This window comes from Elephas maximus, chromosome 11, assembly GCF_024166365.1.
Source record: "Elephas maximus indicus isolate mEleMax1 chromosome 11, mEleMax1 primary haplotype, whole genome shotgun sequence".
Taxonomy (NCBI): Eukaryota; Metazoa; Chordata; class Mammalia; order Proboscidea; family Elephantidae; genus Elephas; species Elephas maximus.
In genome coordinates this window covers 76,700,033-76,715,889 of record NC_064829.1, presented here as the reverse complement: position 1 = coordinate 76,715,889, position 15,857 = coordinate 76,700,033, and the positions used below count along the sequence as shown (strand labels likewise).

The 15,857-nt window shown below is 35.2% G+C and overlaps 1 protein-coding gene across 9 annotated transcripts in view; it reads right to left on the bottom strand.

Annotated features, from left to right (window-relative positions):
• Window positions 1-15,857, bottom strand: part of CCDC102B (coiled-coil domain containing 102B) — a 453,215-nt gene that overhangs the window by 357,065 nt on the left and 80,293 nt on the right. Inside the window, exon 1 of one of the 9 annotated variants that reach the window (XM_049901997.1) lies at window positions 5,999-6,196. The exons of the other annotated variants lie outside the window; for them this stretch is intronic. The gene's annotated coding sequence lies outside the window, so the exon portion shown is untranslated. Of the gene's footprint in view, window positions 1-5,998; window positions 6,197-15,857 lie in introns of those variants that run through there. 9 annotated transcript variants of the gene reach the window in all.

Genomic DNA, 15,857 nt, shown 5'->3' with positions numbered 1-15,857 from the left:
TGGCCTCCTCTATTTGTCATTCCAGCTTTCCCATCCAGACTTGAGCCACAGTGGGTGTATCACTGCCTTGTGTGGGCCTTACCTCTGTTTTCCTTTGCGCAATCTGATTGCTATGCAGGAGCACGCTTCCCTCTGTCCACATGCCCTTCTTCCCCTGGCTTCTTATCCTTCAGGCAGCACCTTATACCACCCCGCTAAGGGGCCCATCCCCTGACTCTCCTAGGTAAGTAAGAGGCTCTTCCTCTGAGAGGTACGCCTACTCTGTGTTTGTCTCTTCTGTGGTTGTGAACAACATAGACATGGGCCCTTGCTAACATCTGCTATCACGAAACCTTGCTAATAACCATAAACAATAAATAAAACTAATGATCAACAATTTCAATTAAGCCTTCAAAAGGAGCAACAGTGTGCTGTGATCTAAAACATACCTATTTACTTGAAACAGGGAAGGTTTGCTCAGCTGATATTTTATGTATTATTCAAAAAATGAAGGGGAACAAAAGAAAAGCATTTTTTGGCAAAAGTAACACAATCACGGCAGAAAAATAGAGAGACTGGAAGGATTTTTTGTTTTATTGTTTATACTTATTGCTTTCCCTTAACCTATAGGAAATGCTTTCTAAATGAAACCCTGCTTGCATTTTTTCCTAAGAAGCTTAGGATCTCTAATGCATAAAAAAAAATGCACACGCAACAATAATAGCAAAAGCCATATGCAAAGAGAAAATAGATTAATGCCGATTTGTAGCACAATGTTAAGAAACAATTGTAACTATAGATAAGATGTCACACATTCTGATAGAAAAAGAGAAGAGCAACAACTAGTTTTTAATATTCAGGAAAGAAAAACATCATACTGTACTATATAATGTGGCCTGTCCATCAAGCACGCACAAATGATCTGCATAAAACTTAAATGTTTTGTTATGAGTCTGACGCAGATAAAGTCATGTGCTTCGGGGGAGTGTTTCACAGAGAAAATACAGAATCATTAACATGAAAAGACCAGTTGTGACAGTGAGATAAGTGAAACAATTACAGTGGACGGTCACGTGACATCACTTCTATATAGTCTGTTTTGCCAATTAAAAAAAAAAAGAAAACCACTGTTGTCGAGTTGATTCCAACTCATAGTGACCCTATAGAACAGAGTAGAACTGTCCCATACGGTTTCCAAAGAGCGGCTGGTGGATTTGAACTGCCAACCTTTTGATTAGCAGTCGAACTCTTAACCACCGTGCCACCAGGGCAATGGTTAAATATTATATTTTTTAAATCCAGGCACTCTGGCAAGTTAAATGGACAGTTACAGTTTACATTTGTTGATGCTGAATTGAGATTTTGAAACTGCATAACGGCAGGAAATACTTGCACGGAACAGGCAATTAAATAATGTCAAATAAATCTGTACAAACTGCCAATTAGTTAAAGCTTAGATCTTTTACTTTCCAAAAGTATTATAGTATAAAATAAGCACAAACTTAACATTTTAAAAGCCTATATATTTTTTGGTGGGTTATATATTTATGTTTGGCCAAATTCATTGTTTAATTATAAAGTACATTATCTGGTCCGATAGAAATTCTTTTTTTTTTTTTTTTTTAACTGGCATGGAGTTCATATGATAAGCCCTGCCTTTTGTTAGTGGGATCTTCATTGCTTGTGCTAGTTGCCACCAGGTCAGTTCTGATACACAGGGACCCCATGTACAACACAGTGAAACATTGCTAGGTCCTGTGCCATCTTCATAATCATTGGTATGCTTGAGTCCCTGGTGGTGGCCACAGTGTATTTTGAGTGCCTTCCAGGCCAAGGGGCCTTCCAGCACTATATCAGACAATGCTCTGTTATGATCAATAGAGTTTTTATCAGCTAATTTTCAGAATTAGATCGCGAGATCTTTCTTCCCAGTCTTCTCTTTGTCTGGAAGTTCACTGAAACCTGTCCACCATGGGTGACCCTGCTGATATTTGAAATACCGGTGGCATAGCTTCCAGTATCATAGCAATACGCAAGTGGCCACAGTACGACAAACTGACGGACTACCTCGTTAAACTCTTACTATTGCTTAGTATTGTTGAAGCTATGTATCATTGTTTCAAATCAATATCATGTTTTTATTGAGTCTAGGTTTTAAGCTAAAGATTATTTGAAAAAAAAGAAAAATAATATGTTTCTTAGAAAAAGCTCAGTGACAGATAAAATGAATTCAATTTCTTTTAAAATCAACTATTTCAGAATAATCTCTCCACATAATAGGTTGTTGTTATCGCTACCATACTCAGACATAACCAATGTTTTACAAGCTTTAAGAGGAAAAAACTTCAACATTAAAATAATAACCTACTTATAGGTTAGACAAAAAGTAACCATTCTGATCTGATTTGGAATATGAATAGAAGAATAAAGAGAGATCCAAAATCCACAATCCATTTTATAAAGTGTCAATGCATCATTTGTAGTGGGTCTTAGAAAAATAAAATTCCTGTTTTCTGGCAGGCCTTGAAATCTTTGTAGTGGTTTGCCTGCCAAGTACAAATTTAGGTTCAGACAATCTAGAATTTCTTGGTGGATATAACATAACTATTCTTATGTATTACTTCAGGTACCAAACAAGTTCAAGGAAGTGCTGTATTAAAATATTCCTGAAATTTCTCACCAGCATGTGAATTTTGAGAAAGGTATTTTAACTAAAATTTGAGTTTAGAAGCTTGTTTCTTGCAGCAGTTTATAAAAATGTATACTTCTTTTTGCCTCTTTGTATGAAACCTGACACTTGTTGAATTCATCCACATTTTCCAATAGTTGTGCTCATTTCAAGGTTTCAGTGAACAAAACCACAAACTATCCCAATTTTCCTATGCAATCTAATCCAACTTAATAGTGCCAAATAAATAAGCCAGAATATCTGCTGAGAACTTAAGCCAACCCTGAAAGTACTATTACTAGTGATGGAACTGTACAGCCTTGCTGAGTCTAAGAATTCCCTTACCGCTAGTTCCAGGTGGCTAACAGTCAGACTAGGCACTCTTTTTTGGAAAGAACGCTGCTACAGCCTGGTAATGTCAAGGATTCTATCACTTCCCAAAGTTAGACATGGGACCCTGAATCTGGTAATTTCATAGCTATGTTAATATCAGTATATATAATCCCATACAAACTAAATAATGCGTAACCAGTTGTCATCAGGTGGCTTCCTACTCATAGTGATCCCACCTGTGTCAGAGTAGAACTGTGCTCTGCAGGTTTTCAATAGCTGTGATCTTCTAGAAGTAGATCACCAGGCTTTTCTTCTGAGGTGCCTCTGGGCAAACTCGAACTGCCAATCTTTCAGTTAGCAGGTGAGGATGTTTGTACCACGCAGGTACTGCTAAATAAGGCCTAGAACAAAATTTCTGTAGATTCTAGTTTAACAGAAATTAAAATAAAATCCAAAGAACACATAGTAAACTACTTTAAATTAGTATTATTATTAATTTATAATGTGAGAGTTGATTACTGTATGAAATAATTCCCTTCATAGTTCCACTACTAACTACGTGGTGGTAAGAGCAGAGGGTCATTTTTTTCAAAGTCGTAAGTTTTTTAAATTTAAAAGCAATTTGTTTTTTATAACTTAGTATACATAAATGTTTAATAGAAATAATAATAATTTAAGGTTGATTCATGAACATTTTCCAATATCTATGTTTATTTCAAGGTACCAGTGAACAAAACCACATGCTATTTCAATTTTCCTATGTATTTCCTAAGCAAAATTCTTAAGCCATTTACCCCATTCACACTGGCTTGCAGAGAATGTATGAGGCTAAGTCAGAAATTCTTCACAGATCTAGTGACACTTCTTAGTGAATGAGAAAGCTTTTCATGTCAGTGTGATTCAGTGATATTTTCTCACACCTATTTGATGGAATGCATATAGCTGCCAAATCACTTTATATTAGCTGACTAGAAAGTTTTCTCAGGCTTAAATAATGAAGTTTAAAGAGCACACAGTCCAAGTGATTGTCACGTTTATTTTTGAACAACAGTCATAATTTTTTTTTAATCAAAACAACATTTATTCTCAAAGTCTGTTTCATTTCCCCAAGAGGGCCTCCTTAGATTAATCACCTAGATTCGCTAAAATGTATCCCACATCAAAAAGCTAAGAGCAAAAATGTGATCTAATGTATTTTGGTATTTATGAACTATACTTATGTGTAATATTTCCAAATACTTTGTTTCGTCCACCCTACTTCTCACTCAAGCGAAGCAATGTTTATATATAAAAGCATGTCTGATGGTGCTTGTTACTCAAGCTTCATTTCCTAAGTATGATCTGGAATTTAATTTTCAGTGTAAACAGCAATAACCATATTGGTACCAGAGAGCAAATTCACTCTTCTGAAATATAAAGCAGATGAAGAAAAAGTGATTTAAGAACCCTAGCTCCCCCCAAAATCATAGGATCACTGGTTGCCCAAATGCTGTAGAGAGCATCTGGAAAAGATTGGGCAAGTCAGGCTGTTCTCTGGACAGTCAAAAGACCAGGTTGACAGAATCTTTATCCCCCAGAGTTCAAGACTTCGGAACCCAGGAAGGCAACTGCCAAATACAAGCAGCCTATGGATTTGCAGCTACTGTTTGTCAAGGGCTATGGAGAGGCTGGTGACAAAATATCTGCCAGAGGACATCAAGATTTCAGTCAATCTTCAGAAGTTTCACAAATACGCCTAAGAGGTTGGGTAAGGCTGTCATCACCATCTTGGTGGTCAAGTGAAGCAGTATTTAAAAATTATAGAAGTTGGCTTTTAATTTATTTATTCATATGTTCATTGGACACTACCATGATGGAACGTATTTAACTTAGGCTAAGGGGTTTTTAAAGAGCAATGGAGCTCTGGTGGCACAGTGGTTAAGAGCTTAGCTGCTAATAAAAAGGCTGGCAGTTCAAATCCAGCAGCCGCTCCTCAGAAACCCTATGGGGCAGTTCTACTCTGTCCTACAAGGTCACTATGAGTCAGAGTCAACTCGACGTCAACAGGTTTGGTTTTGATTTTGACGAGCAATACACAATCTTGTGGATAATTAACCAAACTAGTAAAGATAGTGTACTAGTGTCCTATTGCTGTAACAAATTACCACAAAGTTAGTGGCTTAAAACAACACAAATTTATTATCTTCCAATTCTGGAAGGCAGAAGTCCACAGTCAGTCTCACTGAGATAAAGGCGTCAGTACAACTGGTTTCTTCTGGAGCCTCTGAGAGAAGAATCAATTTCCTTGCCTTTTCCACCTTCCAGAGGCTGCCTACACCCCTTGGCTCATGGCCCCTTCCTTGCATCACTCCAACTCAGCTGATATCCTCACATCTTGGACTACTAACTAATCTTTCTACCTCCTCTTAACAGGGCCCCTGATACTACATTGGGCCTGTTCAGATAACACAGGATAATCTCTTCTCAAGATTCTTAATCATATCTGCAAAATCTTTTTACTATGTAATTTATTCACAGGTTCCCAGGATTAGGGTGTGGACATCTCTGAGGGCCCACTGTTCAGCCTGCCATAGGTGGCATAGCGAAAGCAGATTAGACTTTGAAACCACTTTAATTTCTTGCTTTCTCATTTAGCATCTATGTGACCTTAGCAACTTAATTTACATTAAAAGGCTTCCTCATCTTTAAATGGGAATATTAGTAACTCTGTAATGTGCTTGTTTCAGGAGCACCACATCAATTTTCCTTCTTCACTGGATCATCCCCTTCAGCGTAACAACTCATTGTGTCGTTACAAACCGGCCCCACCAAGTAATACCCCACTTCTCTCCTCCCACCACAACAGAGACAACCTATTCAAAGTGTTTAATTTCACTGCTTTCATTTTTTCACTCCCCATTCTCTCATCAGCCCATACCACGTGGAAATCTGCAAACTCCATTTCACGGAAATCACACTTGTCAAGAACACAAATGACCTCCTTATTGCCAAAGCAAATGTGCATTATTTTATCCTTACCTTACTCGAACTCAGCAATACTCAAAACGGGTGAAAATTCCCTCCATTCTTTTGCTTTCCTCATCATGACATTCTCCTGACTACCCTCTGCCTCCTCCTTCCTGGTCTCCTTCATTCCTCCCTGCTGCTTGTCTCCAAACGTCACAGAGTCCAAGCTCAAGGGCACTAAATGTAATGTCTTTGTCACTGACTGCCAAATTCATATCTCCAGCCCTTTTTAATCTCCCAAACTCTAGACTCACGTATTGTAATATTTTCTCAGTATCTTCACTTGGGTGTCTAATAGATATCTTAGACTCAATATTGATCAGATTGAACTCTTGATCCCTAGCCCCCTGCAAAGCTGTTTTTCCCAATTTGAATAACACAGTAAATGGCACCGCTATGCAATCAAACTGCTCAGGTGAAAAACCTAGCTTCTTTTAACCCCATATTTAGTCAGCAAGTCCTAGTCCCTCATTCCTTCAAATTACTTCCTAGATCCATGTACTTCTTTCCACCTTCACTGCTTCTACCCTGTGGAAACAACCACCATCTCTCAAACATTGCTGTTGTTGGCTGCCATGGAGTCAGCCCCGATTCATGGAACCCCATGAACAACTCAATGAAATGCTGCCCAGTCCCATGCTATTCGCATGATCATTTGCAGATCAGACTGTTGTGATCCACAGGGTTATCACTGGGTGATTTTCCAAAGCAGATCAAGTAGATTTCCAGGCCTTTCTTCCCCCTCTGAATTATACTACTAGTAAAATATCTACTACTTCTCTATATCTAGATATCTATACCTAGGAGCCAAAGAATCTTTTTAAAATTTAAACCACATTACTTCACTCCCAAATTAAAGCCCATCAATGCCTCCACATTTAGAATCAAATTTTTAAACATTTATAATTTATTTTATTTTGTTTTTGTTGTTGAGAAATACACAGAACATACACTAATTCAACAGTTTCTACATGTACAATTCAGTGACCTTGACTACATTGAGCTGTTCAACCATTCTTACCCTCCTTTTTTTTTGAGTTGTTCCTACACCCTGAACATAAACTCACTGCATCTTAAGTTTCTTATCCAATCTTTCGATTTCCTGTTGTCACTTGGATCCCTTATGGATAGATCTTAAAAGAGTACAATGCTCAAGGCAGACATTCTTTACTAGTTTAGCTAAACTGTTGTCTGGTTTTAAGATTTCTGGGAATATTTTTGATTGAAGGTTTAAAGACTATCTCCAGGCTCCAGAAAATCTGGATTCCATGAGAATTGGAAATTCTGTTTTGCATTTTCTCCCTAAAACAAAAGCTTTTAATCACAGCCTCAGCTTCCGAATGTCTCCCTGACCTCCAACCTACCTACTAATCTGTCTTCACCAGCTCCAGCCATGTTGGTTGTCTCCTGTTCTTTGAACAGCCCACGTGCATTCTTGCTGCAAGACCTTGTGTGGACAATGCTCTTTCCTCAGATCTTCATTCTCCTCTCCTTCAGGTCAATCTGGCCTCAGCCCATCTGCCATTTTTCCCAGGCAACCTCCCTAATGATTCATTCACTTTTCTTACGGCCATTCACCATTACTTTATAATACCACAATTATTTAATAGATTGCTTTTTTTTTTTGTCTCCTACTAAAATATGAGAATAAGGATCTTGTCTGTCCTGAATTGCACATGCAAAAAGTTGAATTGGTAAGTTTTTTCTGTGTATATTCTCAGCTACAAAATGATTTTCAAAAATAAGGATCTTGTCTAATATTTTAACATTGCATGCCTCCAATACTGCATGGACTATACTAGCTCAATAAATATTTGTTAAACCTATAATTAACATTTGTAAAAAAGTTCTAGGAATAAAATAAATGCTTGCTGATACGAGTCACAAAAACTAACATTTATTATTTACTATATTCCATACAGTATATTAATTACTTTAAAACATGGTTGATGTAAATACTCACAAAAAATATTTTAATATAGATTTTAGTATCCCATCAAACAAATAAGAAATCTAGACTGAGAGAGTTTAAGCACCTTTCTCAAAGGTCATATCTAATGAATGTTGGAAACAAGATTTTAATCAAAGAACTTATCTAATCACAAAGGTTTAAATTCTGTGCTTTTTACATAGTTAGAATAAAAGAAACGGCATCTTTTATTAACTGCTGAAATAAATGGCTCATTTATCTTATGGTGGAAGTAAAGGGAAAACAATAATTAATTCAGTCCACAGGGGAAAAAAAGAGAGCCAAAAAAGGCTTCATGGATGAGGAGAATTTTAGCATGTTGAAATCCGGAGAAAAACACAGTATCTGCATAAATGAAGGCCCAAAGGAATGAAAGTATGTGGAATGTTCAAAACACAATAATGATATAATCTCCCCTCCTCTCTAAGCAAGGACAGGGGTGGTCCAGTGTTGCTAGGGTAGAAATATGATCCTACCTGACCTTCTCTGTTAGTTTCCTATTGCTGCTATAACAACAACAACCCATTGCTGTAGAGTCGATTCCGACCCGTAGTGACCCTATAGGACAGAGTGGAACTACCCCACAGGGTTTCTGCTATAACAAATTCCCGGAAAATCAATGGTTAAAAACAACACAAAAGTATTCTCTTATACTTCTGAAGCTCAAAAATCTAAAATGGACCTGAGGGTGATCAGGCTCTAGAAGCCCCAGAGTCTAGGGAAGAGTCTGTTTCCTTGCATTTTCAAGCTTCTAGAGGCATCCCACATTTCTTGTCTTATGGCCTCCTCCTCCATCTTTTAAGCCAACAGCATCGCATCTTCTCTCTGACTTTCTGCCTCCCTCTTATACAGACCTTTGTGATTCCATTGGACCCACCCAAATAATCTAGGATAATCTCCCATCTCAACATCCTTTGCCTAATCACACCTGGAAGGTACCTTTTGAACATAAGGTAATATTTTCACAAATTCTTGGGGTTCATACGTGGATATCTTTGTGGGGAGTATTATTCTGCCTACCATAGCCTCTACTGCTGTTTAAACTTTTCTTGTACATCTCCTCCACCACACTCCTGTCCTATACTTCTTGTTGTTGCTAGGTGCCATCAAGTCGGTTCCAACTCATAGTGACCCTATGTACAACAAAGCAAAATACTGCCTGGTTCGGCCCCATCCTCATGATCGAGCCCATTGTTGCAGCCACTGCGTCATTCCATCTCTGTCTTAGTCATCTAGTGCTGCTATAACAGAAATACCACAAGTGGAGGGCTTTAACAAAGAGAAGTTTATTTTCTCACAGTAAAGTAAGCTAAAAGTTCAAATTCAGGGCGTCGGCTCTAGGAGAAGGCTTTCTCTCTCTGTCGGCTCTGTAGGAAAGTCTTTCTCTTCAATCTTCCCCTAGACTAGGAACTTCTCTGCGCAGGAACCCCAGGTCTAAAGGACACACTCTGCTCCCAGCGCTTCTTTCTTGGTGGCATGAGGTCCTCAACTATCTGCTTGCTTCCCTTTCCTTTTAATCTCTTGAGTGATAAAAGGTGGTGCAGGCCACAACCCAGGGGAACGCCCTTTATATTGGACCAGGGGTGTGACCTGAGTAAGGATGGTGTTATAATCCCACCCTAATCCTTTTTAACATAAAATTACAATCACAAAATGGAGGACAACCACACAATGCTGTAAATCATGGCCTAGCCAAATTGATATACACATTTTTGGGAGGACATCATTCAATCCATGACAATCACATCGTGGGTGTTCCTCTTTTTCACTGACCCTCTATTTTACCAAGCATGATGTCCTTTTCCAGGGACAGGTCCCTCCAGGTAACATGTCCAAAGTATGCGAGACAAAGTCTCGCCATCCTCGCTTCTAAGGAGCATTCTGACTGTACTTTTTCCAAGACAGATTTGTTTGTTCTTTTGGCAGTCCATGGTATATTCAACATTCTTCAACACCATAACTCAAAGGCATTGATTCTTCTTCAGTCTTCTTTATTCACTATCCAGTTTCACTTGAATATGAGGCGAATAAAAACACCATGGCTTGGGTTTAGGTGCACCTCAGTCCTTAAAATGACATCTCTGCTTTTTAACACTTAAAGATGTCTTTGCAGCAGATTTGCCCAGTGCAATGCGTCATTTGATTTCTTGACTGCTGCTTAAGCTTAGTTTAAAGCAAAATAAGAGTTTAGGGATCTTTGAGTCTTAAAGTTTAATAATAGGGAAGAAACATATGTAAGGTCCAAATTCTGAACACTTCTCTTTCAATAATGTCTCCTTTTGCTGATCTATGTATGAAAACAACATATAGTTATACTAAGGTCCTTCAAGTTTTCTTCCCTTAAATCCATATAAAAACTGGTTTTCAGGTTTCTATTCCCCCCAAAAAGTACAGAACGTCTAAGAATTCAATATGTTTCCTTACCTAAAATTCTAACAGTAGCATTTCAAGCATCACCTTCAAGATGTAATAACTAAATTTGTATAATAAACTTTCACTTGTAAAATGCTTTCAAATGTATGTTTTGTATGATGCTCTCAGCAATTCTACCAAGTAGATATGGGTGCCTGGACTAACATCAGAAAACCTGATTAAGTGACAAAAACAGGACTTAATTCAGATCTTTCACCTCAAAGATCAAAGTTATTGCCACTATATGAAATTGTTTCTTTACCAACCGTACAGGAGGAATATCAATACCCTGACCAAAATAGCAGAACATTGTGTGGTCCCACTGAAACTTAGAATGAGGGCCAAGGAAAAGAATTTAATTACAACCCCAGCTCATCCATTAAAACTATAGAATTTAACAGCCATCACTACATTCTTATTTTTCTTATAAAAAACAAAAGGCCAAGTAAATTGGACAAAGCAGAAAGCAGTGGCACAGTAGTTAAGCACTTGGCTGCTAACTGAAAGGTGGGCAGTTCAAACCTACTGGCCGCTCCATGGAAGTAAGATGTGGGTCTGTTTCTGTAAAGATTACAGCCTAGAAAACCCAACAGGGCAGTTATACTCTGTCCTGTAGGGTTACCATAAGACAGAATTCGACTACATGGCAATGGGTTTGGTTTTTGATTTTCAGTAAACAGTGGCACCAACACTCCATGGTCCCTCCATTCTTACATACTTTTGGCCTCAGAGCAAGATACTCTTAGGGCCCAGATCCCATTAAATTACTTATTCTAAGGGAGAAAATAAATAAATAAAGGTCTCAGTACTCCTACACTGTCTTCCTCAAGCCACCTTAAATACATATATACCCATAAAAATGTACCATGTTTAAAAAAGGATTATATATTTAAATCAGGGATTAAAAATAAACCATGTCTGCCTTGAGCATTACGCTTCTTAAGATTTATCTATACGGGATCAAACTGACAACAGCTACTTGAAAGATTAGATGGGAACCTTTGGGGCAGTGAGTTTGTTAATCGGGGATGAACAACTCAGAAAAGGACGGTGAGAATGGTTACACCACTTGAAGAATGCAATCAATGTAACTAAATTACAATTAGAAACTGTTGAATTGGTGTGTGTTCTGCTGTGTATATTCTCAACAACAAATACAATTATAAAAAATAAAAAAGATTCACACATATGTATATGTGTGTGTATATATATTATTTTTAACTGAGTTGTATATGATTTTTATACTGTTAAGCAGATTGAGCTGATATTTTGTGCATATTTAGGGATGTCAGCAGTACTTGGAGAAAATACATCCCTAATCTAAAAATTACTTTTCCTTTCAACTGATTTCACCACAATTACATATGTGCAAAGACTTAAAGTAAAATAATAATTACTTATTAATGTATTTTGAACATGTATTTCCAATATTTCTTTATGGTTTCCAAGGTTCATGTCACATGCTTATGAAGTCTTTTTTAAATTCAAAAAATACACAGCTTCTGTGTATATTATCAGTTATCGATAAATGTTAGATTCAAACTACACATTATAATAATAAATTACTAAAGAACATTAAGATCATATTTTTACATTCAAATCATGTACATTTACCAAGAAGATTTTAAACCATGATAGAAAAAAGCAGGGATTAAAGGTTAGATGTTTAAAAATTGTTAAACAAATCTGGTCTAGTAAATTAAAATGTGCTGTTGAAATAGTTGAGTGTTCATGTAAAAAGTATTAATAAATTTAAAAAATATTTATATTAACATTTTCCATGATTAAGTATTTATACAATTTAAGAATAATTTTGTTGACTCTGGGTTAACATTAACCAGAATTACCTTCAATATCCTTCAGTGCTTTTTTAGTAATATTTAACTCTATAGTTACTTTCTGGCATTTAGATTCAGAATGAAAAGACTTCTTAGGGTAATTCAGAATCTACATCTTATTGATGTATGCGAATTCCAAACTAAAACTTTTCATTTGTGACCCAGTCTAATCTTGCCAAAACATTCCTGAAAGATGTGACTCAAGAGAGTTGTTGGACATCAAATAGCAAAAAGAAAAAATAAAAAGCCTAACATATTAAATTATAAACATATGTATGGAATTTTCTTTGAATTACTCTTGGGTCTAAATCTTATGGGTAAAGAATTTAACAAACACATTTGAGGTTTCCATAACACAAACCATTTCAAAAGTTACATAGGGAATTGAACTACTCCAACAATCAGATGAGATTTACAATCTAAGACTGAGTAAACTGAACATTATTCCATATTATTTTGAATTATCTGTCCCTCTACAATCAAAATATCAATCTTTATAGTCTACTTTGTAATAAGCAGTCATGAAGCTATAAATTGGGTAGGTGAGAAGAATTTTTTTTTAAATGCTTTTTTATATTTTGGAGTCATTTTTAAAAATCAAAAGAAAACACAAAATAAAAGTGGTATGTACAGAAAAAGCAGTTTTCCTAGTGCTTTGACCTCTCTCTCACCTAAACCATATGAAATTTTTCAAGTGATTATGCTTTTGACTAGTGAATACTTTCTAGTTTGTGGGTAGAAAACAGGGGAGATCGAAATATTATAAGACGAAATAGAAAATTTTGAGTTCTAGTCCACTGACTCATGATGAATTATTTTTTAGCATTATCCTGAAAACAACCATAGTTTTAAAAAATATCACATACCAATTTGTATTAATAATCTAATTTTCAATGTTAAAAAATATAAATATTAATGTATAAAAGCTGCATAAAATATATTTTCATCTAATATTTAGAAGTTAGGACTGCAGTAAGGCAAACTTGAATATTTAAAAGAGATTATATCTAGATTGTGTAATTTTCTTCTTAATACTGATGTCTAGGATATAGTGCATTTTTAATATATACATATAAATATGCATATTATATATGACCATTCAATGACAACATCATTAAAATACAACATAAAAAAAAAAGAATACAACATAGACATTTTTTAACTAAATTCTAATTGTATGTATATATATATGCATCCAAAGCACTTAACCAATGGTCGAGTTGAGGTATACTGTGAGAATCATCAAGAAGGACCATAAATATGAGAAGATACAGATATTAGACATTGCAAATCAATGATATATCATAAATGAATACCATGATAAGAAAACATACAGCAACATAATGAATGAGTACTATAGAAATAAAAGCGAGGCTAGATCAAATGTAAATCTGCTCTATTTCCTAAATTCTCTTTGGGTTAGAACATTTTTTTCTATAGAAAACTTACTATGAGCCTCACTGATGGTGAGGCAACAGGACTAAGTATGGGTATATATGTATGTGGCAGTATTCCAGACACTCATGGACTATGTGGGATTTCCAGCTCTAACACTGTGAGCTTTATATAGACCACATTTTCATTTTTATTTGGATAACAGTAACCATTTTATTTCCTGGTCATTGAATAGAGCACTTTTTTCTTGTATAATTACATCAGAGGCTTTAATTATTTCAATAGCAAAACTAACACTCATTAAGACCTAACAAGTGTTGATTTTAGTGTGCTTACAATTGGATTTTTTTTTAAGTTAATTGTATATTCACATGCAGTTTTAGGAAATAATACCAAGATATCCCATGTACCCTTCACCTAGTTTCCCCCAATGATAACAACTTCTGAAATTTATAGTACAATATCACAACCAGGATATCTGGTCTCACACCAGGATATCTGAATAAGATTGGAGAATTGGATCAATACAATATTTTCATGATGTCCAATATATTAATTTTTCCTTCATGAATTGTACTTTTGGTGTCAAGTTTAAGAATATTACTAGCCCTAGACCCTGAATATTTTCTTCTAATTTTTTTTCTAAAAGTTTCATAGTGTTACATTTTACAATTAAGTCATATACATCAAAAAAAATCGCCATTTTAACCATTTTTAAGTGTACAATTCACTGTCATTAATTATATCCACCATGTTGTATAACCATCAATTCTATCTAGTTCCAAAAGTTTTTCATCACCCTTAACAGAAACTCAGTTGTCTTAAATCATAAATTCAAATTTCTTTAACGGTTACAGGACTATTTAGATTATTTCATCTTGGTTGAGTTTTAGTAGTTCCTGATTTCGAGAAATTGATCCATTTCTTCTATGTTGTAGAATTTACAAGCATAAGGTTATTTAAAGTATTCCCCTATATTTCTTTTAATGGTTACAGGATCTGTAGTGATATCCCCTTTTTCAATCCTGATATTGATGATTTATATCTACTCTTTTTTTGTTTTGATCAGTCTTGCTCTAAGTTTAAACCACTTTTTTTTTTTAAGAACATACTTTTGTTTCATTGATTTTCTCTTTTCAATTTAATCAATTTCTGTTCTTACCTTCATTATTTCCTTCCTCTCTCCTCTCTTTGGGTTTATTTTACTCTTATTTTTCTAGTTTCTTGAATAGAAACTTCTTCAGAAATGTGACAGAAAATATAAACCAGTCTGTGAAAATGCCTCTAACAACTGAAAATTAGAAAATAAGAATTTACAGATTCACTTCCCTAAAATGTTTCTAAATTGTATAAGACTACATATAGCTGTTATAGTATATAATACATTTAATTCATTGCATACGATTTTCCTCTCTAGCGATATGTAAAGAATACTAAATGCATGCTTATTTTTACATTTTGTTATTCTAATGAATTAATAAAATATTTTGAATGCAAAAAAGTATTTTTACATTCAAAATACATGATCCTGTTTTGCTTTTGGGAAGATAAACCTTTTAACTAATTATTTAGACTTTTTTCACATTTTTGAACATCAATTACAACAGTATAAGAAAATCTTTTTATTCAAACATCATTTAAGTTCAGTAGTGTTAATTTTTAACACTGAAAGTGGAATTAAAATTATAAAGCTCTTCAGTTTCATCAAAGTCAATTTCATTTACTAGGATAATTAGTTTGTTTTAATGCTTCTTAATACATTTGTCATCTTTTCCTTTCTTCGTATAAAAATAATTTTTGCAAATCAAATGGCAGATTAACTGCACTGTTTGGCACTTTACAATAAAATCTGGGAAGACACAGAGAGTGAGGGAAATTATCAGGAAAATTTGTGAACATTTCACATATATTAATCTATTTTTTTCTCACCACAACCCAAAAGGTATACCTGATTTTATTTCTCTCTCTATCCCTCTCTGCTTTTTGTCTATCCTAATTTTTTTTTTCTTAAAAACATGTGTGTGAGTGGATGAGGGTGTGTGTATGTGTAACAAATAATTTCTTCAGATCACGCGAAGTCCATTCCAATTATTTTATTATAAACATTTTCATTACTCAACTGAAATTTCCGGAGCCTTTGTCCTAAATAAAAGTTTTCCAAATATTTATAATGTCATTTTAATCTGGCCATTCTGTATTATTGTGATGAATTGTATACATTTCAGTATTTTCATTTCTCTGGCAATATTTATCCCAA